Source organism: Stegodyphus dumicola, chromosome 7, assembly GCF_044657685.1.
Source record: "Stegodyphus dumicola isolate Sdum_Otavi_A_Nest chromosome 7, ASM4465768v1".
Lineage (NCBI taxonomy): Eukaryota > Metazoa > Arthropoda > Arachnida > Araneae > Eresidae > Stegodyphus > Stegodyphus dumicola.
The window spans coordinates 77,535,787-77,554,243 of NC_140774.1; the positions used below are offsets into that span (position 1 = coordinate 77,535,787).

The 18,457-nt window shown below is 35.3% G+C and overlaps 1 long non-coding RNA gene across 1 annotated transcript in view; it reads left to right on the forward strand.

Moving 5' to 3' along the window:
• Positions 1-1,169: 1,169 nt before the first annotated feature.
• LOC146996239 (uncharacterized) overlaps positions 1,170-18,457 on the forward strand; it is a 281,313-nt gene continuing 264,025 nt past the window's right edge. Inside the window, exon 1 of the long non-coding RNA XR_015042144.1 lies at positions 1,170-1,477. This is a non-coding gene — a long non-coding RNA (uncharacterized LOC146996239). The remainder of the gene's footprint in view (positions 1,478-18,457) is intronic.

An 18,457-nucleotide genomic window follows, 5' to 3' on the forward strand; every position in this document is an offset into this window, starting at 1 on the left:
CAACATATCGTTGAGCTGTTAAAGATGTACGGAGGATGACTAAAGATTACCTGGTGTCATAAGAAATAGTGCCCCACACCATCACACCAAAGGTTATGGCTGTATGCTTTTGCAAAAGAAAGGCTGATTGGGACCGCTAGCTCCGTCCTCTCCAGACACGAACACGGTGACCATCTACTTCAAGAGTGAAGCGGGATTCATCGCTGAACACTATACGAATGCCAGTCTGCGCACTACAGATGCGCGTTATGAACGCAATTCCTGTTCATTTGCCTTGAAACTTTGATCATTTGCATTTCGATTAAGATGTTTTTGCATGCCAAATTTCGTCACGATCGTAAAAGTCCTTTTTGGTGCTTCGATTTTTTTTTTTTTTTTTTTTGCAAAAGAGTATATAATGCAATGCTCTAATATTTGGTGGCAACAGTTTGAAAAGTGACCCGACGTAAAATACTGAAACGAAACTAATAGCTCTTCTGGACAATTTTTCCATTTGGGTTAATAATGAAACCAAATATCTTCGCTTCTGCATCGATAAGAGTTTTATTTGTTCATTGAAGTTGTTTAGTTAATATATTTAGTTTTTCAAAGATATCGGCTAAATAACTCACAAAGGCTTTACCATTGACCGTTAATTCGTTAAATTCGTAATACCCCGATTCATTTGTCGATTAAAAAATGACTAAAAGGTATCAAATAATTCCATAAGTCCTTTTAAGCAGTTCCCTTTCGAGAGCCATGTTATTCCAGCTTGAAGTATAACTCTCACATTGTCTTCATTTTGTTCTTCACAAAATATCTTGAAGAGACGTTCAACTTTAATATCTTTAATAGTATTGATTGCAAAACTAAATTTAATACTTCTTTAGGACAGGCGAAATATTTTTAGCTTCCAGATTTTCCCTGCGAATAACACAAGCATTTAGCTGCGAATAGCGCAAGAAACATTTTTGGATTTTCATCTTTCATCAATTATAAGCAATCGCTTTTATTCCCCATCATATTAGAAGCACTATCTGAGCACAAGATGTTATATTTTTCATTGGTATATTATTGACATCTAAGTAATTTTTTAGCTTATTATATATATATAATATATATATATATATCTTTGGAGGTAGTGGTGCTTTCTAATGATTTACAGAAAAGCATTTTTTTCAGCAGGATCAATTGTTATTTCGGATTGATGAAAAACCTATAACTGTCTCGAGCCTGAAGGATATGTGCACTTAAAAGTGAATCACAGCTTGTGTTTTAAAGATACGGAAAAATGTGCGCATATTAACAGTATTGAGGGGACTTGGGAAGTAGTTAAAAGAAGGCTCTGCAGTTCTTGGCAGGCAAAAGGAAACTTCAATTCGTATCTGGCTGAGTACATGTGAAAATGTCAGCAGAAGAAATCCTACACGTGCAAGTTAATGGAGATATTTCTGAGTGAGATGTCAGCAGTATATTCTGAAAAAGGGAAGGACTGAAGGTAAGTTTTATTTGTTATTATTGGCTTAAGTGAAATATCGGTCGCACGCCTAATTTGGCGATTTCAGTGATATGTAATTTGCTTTATTCTGGTAGCTTTATTTTCATTGCTGTTTCATTTTGCTGAATTTTTTCACTCGAATCAATGGAGTTAACTGTGAGCAATGTCGAGTTTCTGCAATTCTCTGATTTTTTTAAGTGAAAAACAGATCGCTGAGTATATGGGCAATGCAGAGTTTGTGCAACTGTCTGATTTTTTAATTAAAAGAGATCGCTGTGTTTTTGGGCAAAGCCAAGGTTGCGCGCGATGTGACGAGTTTGTGCAATTCTTTGATTTTTTTAAGTGAAAAACCGATCATTGTGTATGTGGATAATGCCTAGGCTGCGCACAATGCCGAGGTTGTGCACAATGTCAGGTGTGCAATTCTCTGATATTTTTGAAGTGAAAAACTTCAAAACGTGTGTGCATGGCCAATCCTTGGGCTGTGCGTGATGCCGAGTTCGTGCAATTTCCTGATGTTTTCCAAATGAAAACAGATCGCTGTGCACATGAGCAAAGTGAGGCTGTATGTGATACTGAGCAGTAATGTAACGAATTTTATATGCAATGTTTAATATATTGCTTGTGTATTTTAAATTTGTATTGTTGTTTTAATAGTAAATTATATTTTAATCGTCTGTTTATGTATTTAAATTCTATTTTTCATTGTTTTCTTTTATACGTTAATATTGTTTTCCGACTTGCTATACATATCGGCAGTTGTATCGTTGTGTAGCAATAAAGGGATTTATAAAAATGATAAAATTAAAGTGTTGCATAATATAAATTTAATTTTTTAAAAAAACGTTTTATTTGTATAAATGCTAAAGACTAAAAATCTTTGAAAATACTAAAGCTCTATGATATACAAGTATAAGAGACTGCGACGTCGTTTACTGTTTTAAATATTGACAGAACTGGATTACTATATCATGTTAATATTAAATATATATAATGTTATACTTATTTTCAGTAAGACCCAAGCTTAGCTGTTAGAAATGTAAATTTAAAATAAAGAATTTAATGTTAATTTACAATAATAAGCAAGTGATTTTTGTTATTTTCGTTAGAAAATAGAAAGTACACGTAGTGTAAATGCGAGAATACATTGTGATGTCACAAGCTTAGTCCCACCCATTTATGGACGTCCTTTAGACGTCACTTCGCAACTTTCTTTATGCGGCATGTTCTGAACTTTTACCTACTAACCTATCTTATGCATATGTTTTAATTTCTAATCAAGATCATAAGCAAACAAAGCAGCAACAAAGCAAACAAACAAATATCGTCACACCGCTAAATGTAAACAAAGCTAAAAGGAGCTGCTGTTGCCATTCAAGGGAGGAATATTATACTTGTTGCGCCGTTTCTACAATATAAAAAAAAAAAAAAAAAATTGTTGGCCGACACGTGCGAAAAATGTCTGGAAAGCAAAATGTGTCAGCCATATCGTCTGCAGGAAAAATTCTTTATAAAATGCTTACAATGCACCGTAATTTAAATTTTTTTGTATGTGTACACTACATACGTTATTCTTTATTTTTGGGAATAAAAAATGAAATTTCGAATTTTTGAAGAAAATTTGGAAATTTGAACGTTTCTTGTTCTCTTAAACTCTGGACGAGTCCATTTTCGAATAGCCCCCTGTGTGGCGAGAGACTCACATTGGTAAACACTGAGCTAAACAATTTAAGCTACTGATACAATTCCCATTTCAAGGCTCTTATCTGATGGAAAGAAACAAGTAAAGTACATTTTGACTCACTTGATCCAAATAGCCATACATACTGTTGATAGATAGTTAAACTGAAATAGCTGATAAATGGTTATTTTTTTCCTTAGTTTGAACCCCCAGAAGAAGTTGGTTCATGCGATTGTGTAAAACTTTGTCATCATATCGGAGACAGAAAAAAGCGTTCTGCTCAATATTTCCTTAATAATATTGTGAGGTTACTATTATTTTTCATTAAACAGTTATTTTATGTTTTGGTTCTTTACTGTCACTTTTCCTTTCCGTTTCCTTAGAATGCAAATCAAACTGAGGTTGTTAGATTCTAAGACAGCGTGTGCCGGCGATTATATTGTTCCTTCGGTTAGAAGTTTGACCTGACTTCGTGTTAAAACATTTGTGTAGCCTTCGGCTACTAGTCTTAGCTTTAATTTGAAATTTGAATTTACTGTGATTTTAAGCTACATTGCCACAAGTAGCTGTCTGTTTATGTAAGCGCAAGAAGTGCCATTCATGTTCAAAATTCTAAATTTGTTAAAACAGTTCGCTAAACCTTGTCGAGACTCTGTAGTTCTGCCCAGACATAGCGATAATTCGCTTAACGTCTGTTAGAAGTTTGATACTAGTTTATGCTTCCAAAACAAGTCAAACTTTTAATATAACTCATTTAAAACTATCATTTAATTAAATATCAATGAAAGATAAGACCGTACAATTATTATTAATTTATACATAAACAAGCTAAAAAAACATATACTTGTAGAATTATGGGAGGATGTAGTCCTAATTTTTCAGTCTGAAGACTTTGCTAAGTCTTCATATAGCTTTCCCAGCAATCCATGCAACCCGCCTTTAGTGTTTTCATGGAAACAGTGTTGCCGGATGACTAGTTTACCGAGTTTTGTTCCCAAAATAATAAAAATAGATATCAATATATTTTGACATATGTCAATCCTACGAATTTTAATTTCATAGACTGCACACTTGATTTACAGCTCATTAAATTTATTGGGAGCGCTTATGTACACTGCTACATTTCCCTAACTTACATTTCTTTCGTATAACAACATTTGCCAGTCAACAGTTTTATTTTCATGAGAAGTTTAAATAATTAAGCTTTTGCTGATATAATAATCTTCCTAATTAATTTTTTTAGAGTCTTTATCTGCATACACTGAGGTTTGCATCCTGCATGTTGTTTCTGACATATTGTCCTGTATGTTTACAACTGCATTAACTAAAACGAGTTCGAAGCATAAATTCCATGCAATAGAAATGCAAAATATGGTTTAAAACATGCTAAAAATTTAAGTTTAAAAAACATGCTAAAATGTCAGAAAATAAAATAATATTTTTATTCCTTTATTTTAATTTTATCAGTAAGCTGCCTTAGTTATATAAATAACAGAATATTTATTTTCTATTTTTTATTAACGTCTGTTATATTTGGTAAGTATGTATTAATGCTTTCAATCAAGAAATCTTTAATTTTGTAAAGCCTTCTTTTATTATTTGATCTTAATATGGTTAAAAACATTTTATACGAGGCACAATGAAAATTCTTTTAAATGGTAGCTTATTCGTTACCTTATTTGGGCCTTTATAATTAAAGTTTATATGTATGCCTGCTTAAAAAAATTCTCTGAATGTAGCAATTATAAGATGGGATTATTTTTAGATTTAGAGATTAATGAAAGTTATGAATTGTTATAATGTATTTGTATTGTTAATAAATTCGGTAATGAGCCGCCCAGTCGGTATAGCAGTCAGGGAAGCTGACTGCAATGCCGAAGGGCCTGGGCTCGAATCCCGGAGAAGGCATGGTTGTAACTGTCCGTCCCTTCATAGGAAAGGAGATGATGGCCCACCTATTACGTGCCTCCACCACATCCGGTCTTGTAATAGATTAATGGACTAGGTTACATATGTAATTGCTCACAATCTGCCATTGGAAAAAAATAAAATTCGGTAATGATCGTGTTATTTTCGAAAAATTTCAAATGCTATGCGATCGTATTCTCCAGACTCCCTGCGACTTCTGGTTCTGTGACGCATACCTCATATACTTCGAAATATCATGTATACCAGGTATGTGCACATAAGCGTAAAGGATATGAGTAGCGTAACATAAGCGTAACATAAGCACATAAGCGTAAAGGATAAGGATAAGCATATTGTGGTCTTTTTTATTTGTTTCTAATGATAAGCTTCGAGCGACTTTTGCAAAGTCGCACAAATTGCTCTCAATGCGATAACTTCATAAATTTTTTACTCAATAAGATTTTTTAACTATTTTTGCTATCATGTAGTAACTGTAACATTTTTCTCATGATTGTGAAAATCTTAACTCATTTTTTTCTTCAGGATTCTCTTCAGCGTAATGTTGGTATATGCATACCGAATTTCATTAAAATCTGTTGATAAGAACAGCCTCGAGACGATTCTAAGTAAGGTCTACTTAAATACAACCAGTTTGTTTCTCTCAACTAAAACTGTCATCTGACAGAATAAAAGAATGTAAAAAAAATATATCTTGAGAAAAAGAATTCTTGAGATATTATTAAAAACCACTCATGGCTCTACAATTCATTTGCATATCTTAATTTAGAACTCACTAAAAAATTTCCTCTTTAAGGTCAATGAAATATAGTTTTGTTTTGAACAGAGAAAGATGGAGGAAAAATAATGACATCATTCTCAGATAGGGCACATTACTTGCTAGGTTCTACATTCCGGGCAAGAGCAGAAATATAACCTTTAGTTCTTCCTGACATGTCGTATGCAGATGAGCAATGTCAAGGCCAGTAGTGCATTGTCCGGAATCGTGTTTTAAGCGGGGGGAGGGGAGAAAAAAGAAAGAAAAAAGGATATATTTCCGTCTTCCATTGTATAAAGAAGGAATAGATTTGAAACTGATTCTTCCCTTACAAAAATGGCATTTTGATTTAAACAAAATCTCATGTAAGATCGACACATACTCTTATTTTGAATTTTATATTTTATTTGCATTTGCTTTATCTTAGGAATATTTAAAAAGCAGTATTTTCCAAGTGTTAAATATTCTATGGTACTTTTCCCTGAAAATTATGAAACTTGGCTTCTATGCATATGCTGTAACATGTTTTATGAATTTTAGCTTATTTTTTCTTAGTTAAAATAATACTTTAATTGATAATTTTTTTAATTTACAGTCCTTTTTCAGTTTCATTTTTTATCCTATTTACTTTCCTAAAATGAATTTCATTTTTCATCACATTATGAAATCTTTGTGTCAGATTGTTAAGTATTAGGAAACCAATATTTTAGGTAGAATAAAACCAGAACATAAGCTAAAAAAAGCTGCATTTTGAAGAAACCACTTTTAAAGATAATGTCAGTTTTTTTAAGGAATAAATATAATAAATAATTCAATAAAATCTTGTTAGCTCTTAGTTAGTTTATGGCATTTGTTCTTAGTTAGTTTATGGCATTTGGCAAATCTTGTTAGTTTATGGCATTTATTTTTTACAAAAGAGTTCCAATTTTCAAAAATTTTACATTACTTCTTGCACTATATGTAAACAAATAATTTAGAAATTTTTGCTATTCATACAACAGCACATATGTATATGCTTGCAGATTTATAAATATAATTATTAGAATGTAATTTGATAAAGTACTACAGCCATCTTACCTGTTAAAGAAATCTGTGTGAAATATCCGCTCTCAAAGGTAAATTAAAATTTATGCTAACACACTTTGCACATAAATTAATATACTTTGTATAAGTATTGTGAGAGATCAAAGAGATCTTGAATAGATCAAAACACAACAATAAACCGATAACAGACTGTCCTTCTTATGTAATAATGCAAAATATTTCACAATTTCGCCTAAGAACTGCTGTTGAACTTACGACATTTTTCTGTATTTTCGACAGTAAATATCATAATTTCCTGTACAATGTTTCTAATAAACTTGAACAGCTGCATCGAAAGCTTTTATGAATAATGATTATTGATTGTGCATATCCTGATCTACAGGCTTTTATATTCCCCATGATCTCTGCGCTCAAGAGCTAAAGTATGCACAAAAGATAGTCGAAGTTGCAAGCCATCTATAACAAACAACCCTAATTTTCAAATATAACAAGAATGGCAACAAAGTATTCTAGGAATTCGTTCGGGGGTCCTTGAGTATGTCTTTCGGCTGCAGTCTAATTGGACCGTAACGAGCTTACCATGGCAATTTCGGGAGGTAAGTTTTAGGGAGATTGTTACTACTATTTTGAAAAAAGGAAAAGAAAAAGCAAACTTCGGCACGCTCTCCTCTACCGGAATTTGTGACATTTGAGGCATTCATTAGAGAAAATCGCTCTGTTATTGCTACTAAAAAAGTTGCAAGTTTAGGCACGCTTGAACAATCTTCGCTACTTGCCAAAGCGGTAAAGTTTTCCCACTGAAGATAGTTTGGAAGTTCTCTTCTTTCCCTCATTTCGTTTTAAAAATGGCCTTACGTCAAGTTCTTGTAATTTTTTACACTTTCGTGGGATATATTTTTACAAATTTCATGCATAAGCATGGTTACAGAAGAATGAGATATGTTTCAACTTTTTCGCAGAATTATCTAAGTCTTAAAAAAATAAAAGTGAAAAAAAAAATACACATTTTAAGATTCATGAAGCTTTTGATTGTGCTATCCTAATTGCTAACATTTTCACATTCTTTTACACTGTAAAAGAATAAATAAATAAAAACACTTGTAAATTGTTATGTCTTTTATAATTGCTAAAGTGGTAAAATATGCTTTCATTTTGTTTTATAGCTTGCATTCCTATTTATGTACTCATTTAATTGTTGTGTTATTTATCACCAAGTCTGGGTGGCCATTCATCTCAACGACTTATGAAAAATAATTAGAGTTTATAATGAGCTAAAAAAAGCTTATACACTACTGTCATTTAACTAAAGCATGCAGGTACTCGCACCTAACTAATCAAATAATGGCTTATTTCTCGTTTACTTTTGGAGCTGTTAAAGTTTATTCATTGCATTTATTGTTCGGTATTGTTACTTTTATTGACCTAATAAACTGAATAATGATAATGATTAAGCCTTCTTACCTTAAGGCAATAACCGATCAGTTAAAAACCCAGGTTTGAACCCTGGTCGAAATAACAGTATTAAGTGTCTTTACTGCTTGGCAGTTGATAGGCTCAGGCTAAACCAGGCCTATTTTTTCAAATGATGTATGCCTTTATGAAGGATTTTCTAATGAAGCTAGATGGTACTTACGTCACTCCCATTAAAAACAACCAAAAATCATTGCATCCAACTTGTTTGTTCACTGGGAATTAAATACGGGTAGAAATATCGCAGTTTAAGGTAGGACTTCTTTATTCGGCTACTGGAGGGTAGCATCTATCTTCGTTTATTTTCTATTGGCTAATATGCCTTCTTAAAAGGCTATTTGTCTGTCAAAGACGAGAAGTCTATTGGCGTTTTCGTCTATTTGTCTATTAGCAAATATGCCTTCTTAAAATACTTTCTAGGAGAGCCTAATTGAATTTATTTTACGCATAAAGAAACTAGAAAATTTCAGAAACACAAACATTTCAATTGCCCGAATGAGAAACCAGGAAGTAATCTTCCAGTGTTTAGCGGCTTTTTAACCACTCGACTGTTATTCGAATTTGATTGATTTAAAGAAGTAAGTTTCATCTGCCATTTTTGCCTTGTATGGTGAAATGATGGGAGAATGGTGAGAATGGTGGGACAGTCCCGACTACCTTAAACATCATTTACTAATTAATTTCTGCATTGGTCAAATCAAAGACACAAAAATAAGAAATTTTCACAAATTCCTAAGCAACTTTAACACATTGCTATTTTCGAATAGAATAAGTTGAAAGCAAGTTTCAAAGTTTTTGTGTCAAGTGACATAAGCTACATAACCTCAATTTACTTGCTCACTATTGGTTGCGTGCAAAATATCAAGCCGATATTATAGTTTTGTCGATGTGCGGCGCAACATGACGTAATGAATGGTTGCAATGACATTGCAGATTCTGCTCTTCAAGTCTGCAATGTCTGACATTGTGGAACGGAAAACAATATTTTTAATATAGTTCATAGAAAGAAGTCCAAAGGGATTATGTCAAACTTAGTTAATCCAAAGACGTCCAGAAGGGTTATGCAAACTAGTCCAAAGCGGTTATGTCAGATTAGTCCAAAGGGGTTATATCAAATTAGTACAAAGGGGTTTTGTCCTTAATTAGTCCAAAGAAGTCCAAAGGTCTTGAACTTGTCATAGTGGTGCCGTGAAATGGGCCCATCCTTTCCGATCTGTTTAGGAATGTTCTGCTGAGAAAACTCCGAACACACAGTGCCCATGTGTGGCGTACCATACTGCTGAAAAATGACATCTGATCATTTATCATTTAATTGTGACTAACTGTGGAACATCTAACTGTGGGAAAATACATTTAGTCAATGTACAGAGATAAATTCCGGCTGTTATTGTTTATTCATAAAAGAAAAATGGTCCTAAAATTTTGTGATGCCACACTTCGAGCTTTCCAGTTTCAGTTCCCTTGCGACACAAGGAGTTTCTTATACCCAAATCTTCACATTATATGTATATTAAACTAAAAATAACTGTTAGGAAAAAAACTTTCATATACTATACGTAATAACACTATAATAATTTACAGCACAAGCTCTAAGATGCTCACTATGTAAGGATCTTAAGTTTTACTAACGTTTATTTTATTTTAAATCTTTACTATCACTTCTTATTTTCTACTTCCGGCCAGAATTATAAGCGTGAAGGAGTTTATGCAAAGTTGTCTGGCGAACGCCAAGTATTTAAGTGTGGCCTTTTTGCCAAGCAGAAGAGAGGAAGCCGTGAGTTCGAAGCAGGCCGCTTACCTTAGAAGTTACGCAGTTGCTACTTTGCCTTCCAGGCCAGAGGTTTTAATCCTCTTGATAAATTAAACGTATTGTAGTGTTCACAGTCTCTGTGCTACATACGCTTCCTGTTATTATAAGGCCAATCTTATTCTAAAGTTAAATTAGAGTTTAGTTTTATTTTGATATCTTTTAAGTTAGACCCCGAGTGGAGGGTCACTGTATTCCGAAGTACGGAAGTCATTGTATATAAAGAAAAAAAAATAAAGGGTTTTGTATACCCTTCGTCTGTATCCTGTCTACTTACTACAATTAGTGAACATAGCTTTAGTAAGCTCTCTGTTCTAGTCAGGTCATTGTATGTTTCCGAAGAAGGTTAGAAGGAACATTGAACCTGATAGTGGCGCCCGACGAAGAATAACCATGGCCGAGTTTCAAGAAGAACCTGTGCTGTCTGCTGAAACAGCTCAGAATCCAGAAATGCCAGCTGCCGCCCTGGAAGGATTTGGGTACATTGTCCAGACCATGCGCGCTTCGATGAAACCAGAAGCAACGTTTAATGGAAACTCACAGGTAACCAGTTTTTTGGAAAAATTGGATGACCACTTCATGCTCTACCCCGTGCACGAGTTTCAAAAAGTTACCTTAGCTACCAGCGCTTTGAGGGGCCAAGCGCTTAACTGGTTCAAATGTATCGGCAGAAGTCTCTTGGGTCAAGCAGGAAGTCCCACCTATACTTACGAAAATTTCAAGACTGCCCTACTAAAAGCCTTCCCTGTTGTAAGGGATCGTGCGAAATTAGAAACAGAACTTTTCAGTATATATCAACAAAGAATGGAAAACATCTCGAGTTTTATTTTAAGAAAAATTCACGTTTTCAAGCTCTTGTATGGAAACCGTCCGTATCCTGAAATAATTCAAGTGATTTTGCCGAGGTTACTACCCCAAGTGCAAGACTTTATTGAATTGAGAAATCCGACTACACTGGAAAAATTATTTGAGCTAGCAATCCAGTTTGAAAGTAGAAGAACGGCGGACGTCGAAAGAAGACGCCAATATCAACAGCGAAACCAATTTGGTACGCCAAGACTACAGCAAACTCAAGCACATGGCTACGGAGAAAAAGCGAATCAGTGGGCAAGGAAACCCGAGCATTCAAAAACAGCCGGCGAACGTCGACAGTTCAATAGCAACCCAGGAAAAAAGTCTCAAGGCCAGTGGAGAAAGAAGGAAAGCACCGAAAGGAAAAATAATTTAAACTAAAACGGATTTCTGCTGACGAGAGGGTGCGGAAATCCGAAGGCCACGAAAACCCCTCTTCCTACAAGTTAAATACAGTAATGGTGAAAAATTTAACTCTTCCGAAGATTGAAGTCTTGGTAAATAATATCCCGGCCACCGCACTCCTGGATACCGGCGCGCAGTGTTCCTGTGTGGCAGAAGTCTTTTTTAGAAAGTATTTTCGCAAATACCGCATATATAATGCGGATAATACAACAGTATTAGCGGCGCAAGGAGAACAATGTAAGTGCGTAGGTAAAGTACCTTTGTACATCCGTATCAAGGACGAACAAGTAAAGGTGATGTTTTTTATAGTAAAGAATTTGCAAGCACACTTAATACTAGGAATAGACTTTCTTTCAGACGCACAAGCTACACTGGATTTTAATGAAGCGTCTCTTAAGCTGACGATGAAACCAGTGCGTGTAGAAAAGGTTGAACCGCCAAGGTTAAATCTCGACCACCTGCCTAATGACGAGCAAGATAGAATCCGACAAGTGGTAAGTGAATTTGCTTCCTTATTTAGTGATATTCCAGGATTTACCTAGGTTACTAACCATAGTATTGACACCGGAGATGCATTGCCGGTTCGTCAAAAACCATACCGGTAAGATAAGAATAAGGAAAAAATTATAGAATGGCATATTACCGATATGCTACGTAAAAAGATCGTAACGCCTATCTCAAGTAGTTATGCTAGTCCGGTGGTTTTATGTAAGAAAAATAATGATTATCCTTTGGAGCATCCAAAAAGGTGGAGATTCGCTATTGATTACCGTAAATTAAATTCCATAACGAAATATCCGGTATATCCGTTACCGATTATAGAAGAAATTTTAAGGAACATAAAATCAATTAAATTTATGACGACTTTAGACTTAACGAATGGTTATTTTCAAATAGGGATCAGGCCTGAGGACGTGCCTAAGACTGCTTTTATAACCAAGTCTGGCACTTATGCATTTTTGCGAATGCCGTTTGGCCTTTCAGGCGCCCCAGCAACATTTCAGCGATGCATGGACATTGTGTTAAGACCTGTTCTCGGAAAGTCCACATTTATCTATTTAGACGATATCATTATTACTAGTGATAATCTAGACCAACATGTACAGGATTTAAGACAGGTGTTTTCTTTATTAAATGAGGCCGGTCTAAAAGTTAATGTCGAAAAATGCAAATTTGCAGCCCCTGAATTAAAATATTTAGGTTTCAAAGTATCGCAAAAAGGGATCGAGACAGATGAATCAAAAATAATCGCTGTACAAAAGTATCCGACTCCAAACACGGCAAAGAAGCTCTCTTCTTTTCTAGGACTTTGTTCATATTATAGGTCCTTTATAAAAGATTTTGCGGCTATCGCTGAGCCATTGTTAAAATTAAAAAGGAAAAAGGTAAGATTCTCGTGGACGGCCGAAGCCAATAGTGCTTTCGAAAAATTAAAACAAGCATTAACGCAAGCCCCTGTGTTGAAATTTCCTGAAAAGGATGAAAATTTAGAAATTTCAGCGGATGCTTCGGATTATGCGGTAGGAGCGGTACTTTCGCAAAATCAGCAGCCAGTGGCATTTTTTAGCCGAACTTTAAATCAAACACAAAGAAACTATTCCGCGACCGAGAGAGAGGCACTTGCAGTTCTGTTAGCAGTGCAAAAGTTCCGAGTCTATTTTGGAAAGGCGCCGATAACAGTATATTCTGATCATGCGGCGGTAACTAGATTGTACTCTGGGAAAAATTTATCCCCAAGGTTAATAAGATGGGCACTCAAGCTGCAAGAATATAATCTGGTAATCAAGCATACCCCCGGAAAGGAAAATATCGTAGCAGATGCCCTGTCACGAATTAAATTAGACGAACAGGGTAATACCGTAAAAGTTGCAATGCTGACAGCATGTACAATAAATTCCCGAGAAACTGTAATAACCGAACTGGGTAAGGATCCTGAGTTTGGAAGTATTTATGAGTATTTGAAGGATCCTGAAAATTTTAGCCACCAAGATATTGTGGCGATAAGAAATAGGGCGGCCCATTACGAACTAATAGATGGTCTATTATTTTATACAAAAACTACGAATCCCAACAACGAATTTCGACCTGTTATCCCAGTTAGTCTTAGATTAAATATCCTGCAAGAGCTCCATGACAGCCCTTTAGCTTCTCATGCTGGTATTCGAAAAACTACTCAACGCGTACGCGAGGCAGTCTACTTTCCTGAACTGCAAAAGTTAACAAGGGCGTATGTCCAGTCCTGCCCAACATGTCAAGCCGTTAATTATATTAATTTCCGCCCGGCCGGGTTTCTAAATAGTATTAAATCCGAATTTCCAAATGAAATAATCGGCATCGATTTATTGGGCCCTTTCCCAAAAAGTCAGTTAAACAAAAGTCGCTATCTCCTTGTTATAGTTGATCATTTTAGTAAATGGACCGAAATTGTTCCCTTAAAACGAGCCTCCGCGAAATTAGTTACCGATTCTATTTTAAATAAATATATTTTAAAATACGGGGCGCCCCTAAAAGTTATATCGGATAATGGTCCTCAATTTGTAAGTAATATATTTGAAGACATGTGCCAAAAACTGGGCATACGTCATTTAAAAATGGTCCCGTATCGGCCGCAATCAAATATAGCGGAACGGGTCAACAGAAATATAGTGAAAATTATCCGTAGTTATGTTAAAAATTTTCATAAAAGCTGGGATAACTATGTCAATGAATTTGCTTTCGCCCTTAGGACCGCAAAACATGATACAACGGGCAAAACTCCTGCTGAGTTATTTCTAGGCAGAAAGGTTATAACACCGTTAGATAAACTATTTTATGTGCAACAAAGAGCCCCAGAATTTAAAATGGGTGATATAGAAAAACTAATAAAAGAAGCAAAAAAGAATACGGAAGTAGCACAAAGAAAACAAAAATTGTATTATGACTTGAAACGACGGGGAGTAACTTATAAAGTAGGGGATGAAGTACTAAAAATTAAGCATTCACTTTCTTCAGCACCAGAAGATAAAACTGCCAAATTTTTTCCACGCTTTGAAGGACCATATGTTATAGAAAAAATAACTCACGCTGTTGTAGTGTTAAAGGCAAGAAATGGTGAAACCTGTTCCGCAAACATTGATCAAATCAAGCCCTACTTCGATCGTAATAAAATGCAAATCTTTTCAGATCTTTTGCAGGATCCGGTACGGCAGACACCGCAGGTACAATTTCCAGAGGTGGGAAAACGACAGGTACAAGGGCAAGCCAATGAGAGACAGAAGCAAGTGAAAAGAAAATTGCCCCGCGGAAAAACTGAAGGTAAAAAGAAAAAGAAGCCGTTCCACCGTCCAAAAAACAGAATTCACGAACACCCCCAGAATGAAGAAGCGAGAAGGACGACGTATGTGGAAAAGACCGGGAGAAAGGACGGCAACTATAACCCGGCTGTGAAACGGAAGATTGACTCATCCGACAGAACTCTCCGCAGCAAAAGTCGCCGAACTGCGGAAGGGCCATCAGTGGCGGAGGAAAAAGTACAAGAAAAATTTGAACGGCCAACAACGAGGCCCGAGCAGGATCACGACAGAAGTTTCCCGGTTCCACCAAGACCAGCTGCCTTCAAACGGCCAAGACCACAAGCAGAGCACAAAAGGAAGATGTTCAAGGGTGGCCGTAGTGGTGAAAAACGGAAGCTTCCAGAGGAAAGCACTGAAGGGCGAGCCCCTACAAGAAGGAGGATCAACCAAGCTACGGTCTGCAGCACCTTTAAAGACTGGGCCCAGAAAAGGATGTCTGAATATTACAAAGATAAGTAAAATTTTATGTTACTTTACAAACTTAAGTTAATCTTTCATTCTTACTGCAAGTGGCAGATTTCAAGAAGTTTTACCGCATGCGAGGTCTACCTTTATCGCCAAAAGGGCGAGAAATGAGTTGTGACCGATTTTCTTATTATGTTTTTCAATTACTCGCGCGTAAAACTAAAGTTGATGTATAATAGCGTTGTATAAAGACTTAAATATTGTAATAAGTTATTGTATAAATTTTATTTAAAACATTCTAACAAGAAAGAAGTTTTAGTCTGAAAGACTTTTTGAAATGTAGTATTATTTCAATGTAGAAAGAATTGGCACTTGCTTTGAAAAGAATAGAAGTTAACAATGTACTACTAATGTATGTTTTCAAATGTGTAAAATTAACGGCATCTTGATATGTTCTTGTATACATGTGAACTGTTATTTTGAATGTTTAGAAATACCGTGATATGGTAAAAGTGAAAGTAATGTTAAAAATTTGTTATTCGTGTGACTGTAAAGATTAAATCATGGTGAATATGTGTTAAAGGTTGAATGATGTAGTTAGGCTCTCTGACGCTACACTTTAGAGTTAGCCACTTTCAGAATAGTACCTCAGGGTCTAGAGTTGAAATTAGGGTGTGTTAAGAGGTCTCGTATGTTGAATTTTAACACGTTAGTGTTTTGATTGTAGGAGGAAGTGTTGAACACATGGACAGAAACACATTCGTGTTTGGTGTTTTTTACAACACATGTCAGAGAGCACGGGGAGAGATAATTAAAATAGTCATGAATGAAATAAGAATGTTAAGAAAAGTATATTCTATATGTTATTTGCAATGTCATTCTGTAACATTTCATTAAACTAGTTTTCCTTCCAGATCTCTGGAAGGAACCAGAATTGAATAAAGCTCCTGTTTAGATGCAGTACAGATGAAAAAGAAAAAAGATTGTTGTATATTCCGGGAGCTGCTATTGTAACAAATTTCTTTCTTTTAAAATTTTCTAGTTTCTAGCTAAGTTATGATTGTAAAAGGTTGGCCTCGCGTTAGTTTCTAGAGCTAAAAGTTTTCAACAAGGTCGTTTTAGACCTCAGTTTCAAACTAATTAACTCTGGCGGGAAGTATGTAAGGATCTTAAGTTTTACTAACGTTTATTTTATTTTAAATCTTTACTATCACTTCTTATTTTCTACTTCCGGCCAGAATTATAAGCGTGAAGGTTTTTATGCAAAGTTTGTCTGGCGAACGCCAAGTATTTAAGTGTGGCCTCTTTGCCAAGCGAAGGAGAGGAAGCAGTTGAGTCAAAGCAGGCCGCTTACCTTAGAAGTTACGCAGTTGCTGTTTGCCTTCCAGGCCAGAGGTTTTAATCCTCTTGATAAATTAAACGTATTGCAGTGTTCACAGTCTCTGTGCTACATACGCTTCCTGTTATTATAAGGCCAATCTTATTCTAAAGTTAAATTAGAGTTTAGTTTTATTTTGATATCTTTTAAGTTAGACCCCGAGTGGAGGGTCATTGTATTCCGAAGTACGGAAGTCATTGTATATAAAGAAAAAAAAATAAAGGGTTTTGTATACCCTTCGTCTGTATCCTGTCTACTTACTACAATTAGTGAACATAGCTTTAGTAAGCTCTCTGTTCTAGTCAGGTCATTGTATGTTTCCGAAGAAGGTTAGAAGAAACATTGAACCTGATAACTATAATAAAAGCAAAATTGATCAGCAACTTTGTGGACATCCCATATTTCCTGTTAAAGATATGAAACTCGTGCTTGAAAGATATTCAGAAATATTCTGTCAAAATTTATAATTTTTGAACCTCGTATTTCAATTTTACTCTGAAAAAAGTGTTTTGAATAAACTTCTTTATTTGGTGCTCTGGAATTCTTAAGACTTTGCATGCTCTTATAAATATCTTAACTTCGTTTACTGATTTCCTAATCCCTGCCCTTGTACTTTAATTTGTTTCTCAAGAAGTTATGCTTACACTTCAGCGCAATAAATATTTTTTTGTCAAAATAATGAACTAGAATATTGGTATTTTTAGTTTGTGTATTTCATCGTTTCTATTTAGAATAATGAATAAAACAACAACTGAATACTTTATTAAAGGAAGAAAAGGTAGAAGAAATTTTCTAGGACCAAATGGAGGAAAGTGAATATTACCATCTCTGGCATTTGAACCTCATGAGTATTAACTGCGCAGCACTGTTTATTGTGTGGGGCCATTTACTCATATGCTACTTACTTAACTGTTACTTACTCGTATGTTATTACACTATTATTTAACTGTGCGGCCCCATTTACTCATATGTTACGAATCTTTTCTACAAATACTCAGATAACTTTCATAAAAGTTTGTGCTGCTTAAAATCCCACAAATGAAACATGCAGACTCAAAATACCGAACAGATGGAGAAAACAATTGGCTGCATGACGAAAATGCGTAAAGTGCATTTAAGAACTTAACTCCTGAGAGAAAAATTATTTTCCTTGCTCTGAGAATCATTCATCGACAGCATTTGTAGGCAAAATGCATATCGCAAAATACTTTCTTCAGGTTCCTAAACCGGAAAAGTCTCCTGAAGCAAGATTTGCTTAATATAACAGATGAGATAACAACCTGCAACAAGTACAGGTACAGGTAGAAGTAGGCGGGACAACCAGAAATTCACCACTGGTCAAACAGGTTTAGTATTCAGTATTAACTATGCAGTTCCGCTCCAATTTTAATCGGAGGAAGGGTCCGAGATTCTCTCACCCCTCTTTCCCTACCATCAATCCCTCGCGAGGACTTTTGGCTGGCCGTATATTTTGAGTGCCTTTTAGCCGCACGGACACTACATGGTTACGAACACTCATGGATTCGAGGCCGGAAGCATCGGTACGGTAGTCAACATCATTAACCATTATACCGACAGGGCGGCCTGCAACAAGTACAGCAGCCTTCGCTTTAGCAGAGGCATATAATGGTATACTATCATGGTGGTAAAGAATTCCCTTCGACAACTTTCCCTTCATGTGCCATTAATATTTTCGTGCATTTTTCTATTAACTATACATAGTATTCCTCTATATCTGTTTTTATACATTGAAGGTAGTCAATTATTTCAACCCATGTCCCTTCTAGAAGACAGTGGCCATTACTTTGGCTGCTGATGTTGATTCAAGACAATTTTTGCTGAAAAGAGAAAAAGCATATTTTCAGGTTATCTCGCAAATTTGTTCTCATGATCGAAGTCATGTATCTATATTTCACATATAGG